This window comes from Triturus cristatus, chromosome 12, assembly GCF_964204655.1.
Source record: "Triturus cristatus chromosome 12, aTriCri1.1, whole genome shotgun sequence".
NCBI lineage: Eukaryota > Metazoa > Chordata > Amphibia > Caudata > Salamandridae > Triturus > Triturus cristatus.
The window spans coordinates 789,289,336-789,298,889 of NC_140595.1; the positions used below are offsets into that span (position 1 = coordinate 789,289,336).

Consider the following 9,554-nt stretch of genomic DNA (forward strand, 5'->3'; position numbering starts at 1 on the left):
CTACTATACTACCACCACCCCAATCATGGCATGTATGAAAAAGGAAACCATCTTCACCATGCAGCCAGTGCTGTGCCACAGTTGGACATAAACATCAAGCACCGGTAAGAGAGAAGTTTGGGGGAGGCAGAATTAATAATGGACATGTTGTCAATGATTTCATTTTCAAACACCACTCCAAAGAATGCATAGACTAGAGGACAGACTGAAAGTACTAGAAGGACCAGTCAATGAGTGAGGTGTGTGGCATCTATCTGTTTGTGTCTTATACAGTCAGCAAATTATTGAAATCAAACACAGGCTATGGGCGGCCATGCACCAGCAAGGAAACAGTGTGATGTAAAACAGTTACCCCACCTACAAAACATTAACAACATTGCATGTAACATAGAAAAATATATTTAATTTACCCTAACAAATAAACTAAACCCACAAAAGCTGACCCACCCACCTCCCTAACCCCAACCACTGTCCACAGTAGAAAAAAGTCAAACGCCAAACGAGTAAAGAACAGGAATTAAAAAAGGGGCAGTGACAGGGACTAACTGGTGGGGCGGGACTGGAGGAGGACACGCATCTGGCGCATCTCGTCCTCTAAATGGGCGATGCGGCGTCTAAGGCCGCGGCAGTTGCAGCCACGGTGGGGGCGGGGGCACCGGAGATGACACTGTGGCGGCGGGCAGCCTCAGGCGGGGGCGCCGTAACGCTGGAGGGCGGTGGCTAGGGCCCGGGGCACTGGAGGAGGCTTCAATAGCTGCTGCAGTCTCCTCCTCCTCCTCGGCTAGGACCACCAGCCGCCGGTATTCATGCTGGATTGCCTCCAGCTTCCGGCGCCGTGCCTTGGCGGCCAACTCCTTCCGGTTGAGTTTCGGAGTTGCTGTGTATCAAAAAGAAAAAAACAAGACAATTGTAAAATATAGTCTTAATAAAACAGTAGGACAAGGTAATTATTTATACACATAGTGGCATGGTAGAGTAGCACTATAAAATAAAGCACAGTAGTACATAACATTTTAAATGGCGCCCGTCCTTCTTCCTTCCACCTGTCTTACACTTTTTAGTTGAACAGTGCACCAGGTGCTCTTCTCCATAAAACTTTCAAAGCGGAGTTCAAATCAGATAGATGAGGCCATTGGTTACTCAATACTCCGGCTCCTAGTCCTATACCAATTAAAGGGAATTCTAGTCTTCTAGTTCACTCTTCAAACGTCCCCAAGAACTCATACTTACTTACGACATCGGATAGCGGGCGGACTTTGTCCGCCCGCCATCCGACTGCTAAAAAGGGTGGGGGTCCCGTGGGGACAATTAATTAGGATGATGCGCCCGGCACAGTGGCGGGCGCACCCTGTTTTTTTAAATTTAAATTCTGGTTGGCTTTGCTGAAAGCAATGCTAAAATGTTGTGCTGCTTTTCCAAGCACAACATGACGGGCCCCGCACGGAGCCTGTCACGTTTTGCTTTGAAAGTCGGGGGGGTACCATAGCATCGGTAGGTACCCTCCATGGGGGCCCCCAAGCATACTCTACAATGTGTGCATGCCTTTCCGTGGCGGACGGCAATGCCGCCACGCAAAGGCATTCCAAAATGCAGATTATATGGCTGGCGGTGTGGTGAGAGAGACACCACCGCCATATTGAACCCTTTTCCGCCTGGACATGTCTGAATATTTTCTACAGGGATGGCGGGAGGTTTGCCCCTGCGGTGACGGCAGTGAATTCCAGCTGGCCCGGCGGGGGCAATACGCCCACCATCCTAATGGGGGCCCTAAGTCACAACTGTACAGTATACATATACATACAGTACACCCTTGCAGTGAGTGTGCTGTCAAGTTCAACAATAGTTAAAGATTATGAATCTAACTTACCACCGCCTGCCACTGGTGCTGCCACTCCCCCTACCGCTCCGTTGCTATCTGCAACTGCCGCATCCTCGCCCTCGGCGTCGCCTTCGCTGGCCCCAGCAATGGTGGTCGGTAGTGCGCCTAGAAAACATTACACATTTATTAGGCGTCATATACACCTCCCCCCTATTGATCAGTAGCAAGGTTGAAAAATGAGTTAATACTAACATACATCACTAGTACAAATCAGGTAGTAGTAGAGTAGACACTAATAGTTATATGATCATTGTAGCCTTTGCTTGATTAGCCCTAGCCATGCACATGTGACGTTACCTTTACCTTGCAGCTTCTTAAGACACCGTTGAGCCCACATGACCTGCCTCACACTGCTACTGTCTAGTCTACGCGCTGCGTACAAGCGGTCAACAAACATTAACAAGCCACTTTTTTATGAAGAACTGGTGTACTACTGTTACTGTTAATCCATATTGCTTATCCATAGATGCTACACTTTTTGGCACGGCTGAGAAATGCTTGCAAGTTGCAATATACTAACTCACACCATTTCTTTTTTCGCATTACAGACACAAGATTCCCTTCTACGAACCAGAGCTTCTGAACGATGCACCAACTACCAGTACTAGGTTCTTCTGAGGTGAGGGGTCCATTCACTCACATCTTCATTTATAAATGTATATAAACTAAATTGCTATGGGATGGTGGTGCTGCCTTCCACCACTGTTCAGTTATCATGATTTAATTCCCAACTGTATAAGTGTAACAATGTATATTGTTTTAATGTTATTGATTTGCCGGTTGGTGCTGCTAAGAAAACAGTGTACAGACCTTCTCAAATTGAAATAAACATTTTAAACTTACATAGACTTCGTGGTATTTGGTGTGGAGTGGACTAAGTTACACGAGTGAGCAAATTAAAGTAAGGGTGTGCATGTGAATTGCTTCCACGACAGAGGTTGGGTGTGTTATGTTCTGGGTTGTCTACTTGTTGGGTATCTTGGGGGGAGGGTTCCGAGACCTAATAGGTATGACAAGACAGTACTATAGTCAAGCAGTGGAATTGTGGTGGGTGCGGAATTTCTGATTGAGGTGTGCAAGGAAGGTCCAACCTACCATCACCAACATCCTATTTTCTGGTGCAAATGTATGTGCAAGATCCCTACAACAGTGGTATGTCCTATAGGGTATCATATCAAAATATTAAGAAATCTGGTAGGGCTGTTGCTGTGAATTTTCAAAGCCTCAACATCAATAAGAGTAAAAGTAGTACAAGACAACGACCCAACGGATTGTACGAGCTACTGGTGAATATGAGTTTTATATTACAACCTTTCACAAAGAGTGGCACTGGCCAACTGGGCAAGACTAGCTACTACAGTACAGACAGATTGATAGGATGTAGTAGTACTCAGAGTCATCATTGCGGAGGCAGGGATAAGATTTTTGAAACCGTACAGATCGAAGGATAATTGGTGGTAAAAAAATAGCATTTGGAAACACACTATAGTTCGGGAGAAATGGGGCAGTAAAAGTTATGGAATAAGAAATATTATTAAAAACAAGAAGACTTACTGGGGCCAGCAGAGGAGCCCTCAGCGGTGTCCTCCTGGTGGTGTTCCTGTCCCGCCGACTGCCCAGTCCCTGTCGGTCTGCCCCTGGGTGCTGATGGACAGGAAAGATATAAGAAAGACAAACATTGATGGATGGTGTCAAACAAATACAATATTTTTCAATAACGGTCAAAAAACACTTATGTAAACAACAATTGCAATAACTACATTGACCGATCTCATCTGGTCAACATGTAATATCGGGGGATTCGCAGTTCGACTACTTAAGTTACTATTTATCAACAGTAATCCAGTCTTCCATTCTGATTAAAGAAAACTAAGTTACAACTAAGCCTAAGTAGTAGTACAACGTACCACCCAACCTAGCCCACCTATTCCAGGCATGCCAATTGTACATTAAGTATGCATTTCCACTGTATTCCTCAACAATGCGTATGGTCCAATCATGGAGGACACATGAACAAGACTACATTTTTTGTATACACCAAATTTTGGTTTGATTGATGCTGATCTGCTACTGCTAAGTAACTGCTAAGCCTACCTCCACTCATTGAACAAACTAGAAAAGGTTCTAAAGACTGCCGTACTAGCAGCACGTCACGTAACTGAGTGAGGGGGGGCATCACGCATACCACTAACCAATTAGAAGGTCCTTACAAAGTACCTAAACCTAAGTATCAATCCGCCCCTATCTATTAGTGACAGGACAAAGTAAGGAGTGGACGTGAGTCACTGTAGCATTACGTAACTTAATTTCTCTAAAATAAACTCGTAAAGAATCACGCTAAGCAAGCGCAAACGCAAAGCTGCAAACAAGTAAGATTAGTAGTAGCGCAGAAGAGCACCTGTGTCATAATCACAGAAGACTTTTAAACGTTTTTAACCTGGAATGTATTGTAAGCAGCAACATTCTAGCTGGTTGGAAGGAAAAAAAGATATTCGCAATATATAACAGAGCAGAAGAACAGACACAAAGTTGTAATAAATTAAATAGGTACTCACCAAGCCCCGGGACCTCCACTCCTAGCAGGTCCAGCAGGTCCTGCTCACGGTCCAGGATGTCGGACCACCGGTGCGTCAGCTGTGCCTGGGTGCGCCGGACCCCAGAGATGCGCGACACTGCCCGGCGCACCTTCCCCCACCGCTGCCGACGCTCCCGGAGGCCGTACCCGGACCCAGGCCTGCCACCTGCTGCCAGGGTTGAGGGGAGGTGGCGCTGCACAAAGAAAATGAGTGCAGCCAACTCCACCTCCCCAAATAAGGCCCGTGCCTGCACCCCTTGTGGGTGCCGCCTTCCACATGGAAGGCGGTCGCGGCTCTGGTTGCGGCGAGCCCTACCCTTTGACATGGTTCTGGGGATGAGAGACGGGGTGGGAAAGAAAAGGTAATAAAATTAAAAAAGTAAGTAAAGGAAATAAATAGGCAATAGAGTGAAAAAGTAGCTAAAAAACAAAAAAAAGACAAAAACCAAAAATATAGAAGCAGGAAAATAGTTAGAGAAATAATAAGTAATAAAGATCCAAAAAAAGTGGCTATAAACAAAGGATTGAAAAGATTTAGGGAGGATTGAAAATCAGGCCCCAGAACCATGCAAAAGAGTGAAAAACAAAACGGCCGCGCCCATTGCGACCACGTGCGCAAGTTCGCGCGATATTTTCTCCCCGAGCAAGCAAAAAGCAACGCGATCAAGTAAATGCGGTCGCGAACAGGAAATATCGACCGCGAACAGGCGCGAACATGCATTGCGCGACCCGGAACAGGAAGCAAGCATCGGCTGCAGGCCTGCAGACTCAGCAGAGAGGCCAATGATTGCAGGGGCAGAGCACCTGCAAAACACCCTTTGAGTGACTGGCTCTCCCACCAACTAAATCTCTTGCTTGGTCCAGCTCGGTGATTCTCTCCGTCAGACACACACTGAAACTCCATCACCTTTTCATTCACATGATTACTCAGTCCCTCCCCCTTACTCTCCTACTCACATAATATTTTCTGCTTTGAGTCACTCACCCCCTCCACTACTGCCGCTCTTAGTCACTGTACACATCTCTCCCCCTTTCCCTCCATCCTCTTCATTCCACTCACCAAGAATCTGGCCAAAACATGTCCTGCGGCGCATTGGGAGAGCGGAAGTACAGTGGTGAGAGTGAGTTCAGAAGGGAATCGAGAGGCGAAGGTGAGGGAGGTGGGGCTGGTGAGTGAAAAGCATGGCTATGAAGAGACATCCAGATGGGAGTGGAGATGGACGGTGACCGGCAGTCCGAGAAATTTCTGGATTCAGCCGCAATCCCCTGGAACTGCTTAGTTGGTGCGCTCTTATGCTTTTGATGAACAGGGTGGACGGTATTTCGATTAGCAGGGTGGACGGTGCCCACCCTGTAAAAATAGTGGGGAGACACCATCCACCCGCGTGTACCCCCGACTCTGCCCTGCTTCCACCTCTAGGTGTGCACGGGCTCAGGATACAGATCCTGCCATCTCTAGAGGTGCACAGGCTCAGGATACAGAGCCTGCCATCTCTGGGGGTGCACGGGCTCAGGATACAAAGCCTGCCACCTCTAGGGGTGCACAGGCTCAGGATACAGAGCCTGCCATCTCTAGGGGTGCACGGGCTCAGGATACAGAGCCTGCCATCTCTAGGGGTGCACGGGCTCAGGATACAGAGCCTGCCATCTCTAGGGGTGCATGGGCTCAGGATACAAAGCCTGCCATCTCTGGGGGTGCACAGGCTCAGCATACAGAGCCTGCCATCTCTAGGGGTGCTCAGGATACAGAGCCTGCCATCTCTGGGGGTGCACGGGCTCAGGATACAAAGCCTGCCACCTCTAGGCGTGCTCAGGATACAGTCTGCCACCTCTAGGCGTGCACAGGCTCAGGATACAGTCTGCCATCTCTAGGGGTGAACGGGCTCAGGACACAGAGCCTGCCACCTCTAGGGGTGCACAGGCTCAGGATACAGTCTGCCATCTCTAGGGGTGCACAGGCTCAGGATACAGAGTCTGCCACCTCTAGGCGTGCACAGGCTCAGGATACAGTCTGCCACCTCTAGGCGTGCACAGGCTCAGGATACAGTCTGCCATCTCTAGGGGTGAACGGGCTCAGGATACAGTCTGCCATCTCTAGGGGTGCACAGGCTCAGGATACAGAGTCTGCCACCTCTAGGCGTGCACAGGCTCAGGATACAGTCTGCCACCTCTAGGCGTGCACAGGCTCAGGATACAGTCTGCCATCTCTAGGGGTGAACGGGCTCAGGACACAGAGACTGCCACCTCTAGGGGTGCACAGGCTCAGGATACAGAGCCTGCCATCTCTGGGGCTGCACGGGCTCAGGATACAAAGCCTGCCACCTCTAGGGGTGCGCAGGCTCAGGATACAGTCTGCCATCTCTAGGGGTGCACGGGCTCAGGTTACAGTCTGCCACCTCTAGGTGTGCACAGGCTCAGGATACAGAGCCTGCCATCTCTGGGGGTGCACGGGCTCAGGATACAAAGCCTGCCACCTCTAGGCGTGCACAGGCTCAGGATACAGTCTGCCATCTCTAGGGGTGCACGGGCTCAGCATACAGATCCTGCCATCTCTAGGGGTGCACAGGCTCAGGATACAGAGCCTGCCATCTCTAGGGGTGCACGGGCTCAGGATACAGAGCCTGCCACCTCTAGGTGTGCACAGGTACAGAATACAGTCTGCCATCTCTAGGTGTGCACAAGCTCAGGATACAGAGCCTGCGACTTCTAGGTGTTCACGGGCTCAGCATACAGATCCTGCCATCTCTAGGGGTGAACGGGCTCAGGATACAGAGCCTGCCATCTCTGGGGGTGCACGGGCTCAGGATACAGAGCCTGCCATCTCTAGGGGTGAACGGGCTCAGCATACAGAGCCTGCCATCTCTAGGGGTGCTCAGGATACAGAGCCTGCCATCTCTGGGGGTGCACGGGCTCAGGATACAAAGCCTGCCACCTCTAGGCGTGCACAGGCTCAGGATACAGTCTGCCACCTCTAGGGGTGCTCGGGCTCAGGATACAGAGCCTGCCACCTCTAGGTGTGCACAGGTACAGAATACAGTCTGCCATCTCTAGGTGTGCACAAGCTCAGGATACAGAGCCTGCGACTTCTAGGTGTTCACGGGCTCAGCATACAGATCCTGCCATCTCTAGGGGTGCACAGGCTCAGGATACAGAGCCTGCTATCTCTGGGGGTGCACAGGCTCAGGATACAAAGCCTGCCACCTCTAGGCGTGCACAGGCTCAGGATACAGTCTGCCATCTCTAGGGGTGCACAGGCTCAGGATACAGAGCCTGCCACCTCTAGGTGTGCACAGGTACAGAATACAGAGCCTGCCACCTCTAGGTGTGCACAGGTACAGAATACAGTCTGCCATCTCTAGGTGTGCACAAGCTCAGGATACAGAGCCTGCGACTTCTAGGAGTTCACGGGCTCAGCATACAGATCCTGCCATCTCTAGGGGTGAACGGGCTCAGGATACAGAGCCTGCCATCTCTGGGGTTGCACGGTCTCAGGATACAAAGCCTGCCACCTCTAGGGGTGCACGGGCTCAGGATACAGAGCCTGCCATCTCTAGGTGTGCATGGGCTCAGGATACAAAGCCTGCCACCTCTAGGCGTGCACAGGCTCGGGATACAGTCTGCCATCTCTAGGGGTGCACGGGCTCAGGTTACAGTCTGCCACCTCTAGGTGTGCACAGGCTCAGGATACAGAGCCTGCCATCTCTAGGGGTGCACGGGCTCAGGATACAGAGCCGGCCACCTCTAGGTGTGCGCGGGCTCAGGATGCATAGCCTGCCACCTCTAGGGGTGCGCGGGCTCAGGATGCATAGCCTGCCACCTCTAGGGGTGCACGGGCTCAGGATACATAGCCTGCCATGTCTAGGGGTACACAGGCTCAGAATACAGAGCCTGCCACCTCTACGTGTGCACGGGTTCAGGATACATAGCCTGCCTCTCTAGGGGTGCACGGGCTCAGGATACAGAGCCTGCCATCTCTAGGGGTGCACAGGCTCAGGATACAGAGCCTGCCATCTCTAGGGGTGCACGGGCTCAGGATACAGAGCCTGCCACCTCTAGGTGTGCGCGGGCTCAGGATGCATAGCCTGCCACCTCTAGGGGTGCGCGGGCTCAGGATGCATAGCCTGCCACCTCTAGGGGTGCACGGGCTCAGGATACATAGCCTGCCATGTCTAGGGGTACACAGGCTCAGAATACAGAGCCTGCCACCTCTAGGTGTGCACAGGCTCAGCGGTGGATGTACACAGGGAAACCGAGCCTGTCAGCTCTAATGGTGAATGTCCACAGGGAAAGGTTTCAGTGCTCGGTCCGTAATCTCCTTGTGTTTGCTTTGTTCGCCCTAAGTTGGCAGGGTATGCTCAGACATGGGTCCCTAGCTCACTTTGCCACTGGATTCAAGTAAGCATGGCTGATGAGGACTATTAGCCCGAAGCTGATCCCAGGATACTTGTTTCCGGTCCAGGGAAGACCCGGCTTGGCAGTTCGAGCTGGACTGTTCCCATGAGGCACAGGGTCAAGACTGATTTGCATATAGCTGGGTCTGAACTGAGGTGGCAAAGTGAGCTAAAGAACGATGATGGATTCAGCCCAGATCTGTGACTGAGGGTGAGTGTTTGAAAAGTTTCAGCGCTCCTTCCATCATCTCCTTCTGTTTGCCAATGTACACAGGGAGACACAGCCTGTTAATTCTAATGGTGGATGTATACAGGGAGACAGAGCCCGTCAGCTCTAACTGTGGATGTACACAGGGAGACAGAGCCTGTTAGCTCCAGGGATGGATGTACACAGGGAGACAGAGCCTGTCAGCTCCAGGGATGGATGTACACAGGGAGACGGAGCCTGTCAGCTCCAGGGATGGATGTACACAGGGAGACTGAGCCTGTCTGCAGGGATGGATGTACATAGGGAGACCGAGCCTGTCAGCACGAACGGTGGGTGTACACACGGAGACAGAGCCCGTCAGCTCTAACAGTGGATGTACAGAGGGAGACAGAGCCTGTCAGCTCTAACGGTGGATGTACACAGGGAGACAGAGCCTGTCAGCTCCAGGGATGGATGTACACGGGGAGACGGAGCCTGTCTGCTCCAGGGATGGGTGAACAC

General features: G+C 51.1%; 1 long non-coding RNA gene across 1 annotated transcript; it reads right to left on the reverse strand.

Moving 5' to 3' along the window:
• Nucleotides 1–419: 419 nt before the first annotated feature.
• On the reverse strand, nt 420–3,526 carry LOC146782851 (uncharacterized). Its single transcript, XR_014972323.1, has 3 exons — nt 3,434–3,526; nt 1,868–1,984; nt 420–877 (listed from the first exon to the last, which is right to left on the reverse strand). It is a non-coding gene; the product is annotated as an uncharacterized LOC146782851 (long non-coding RNA).
• Between the last annotated feature and the right edge of the window lie 6,028 nt (nt 3,527–9,554).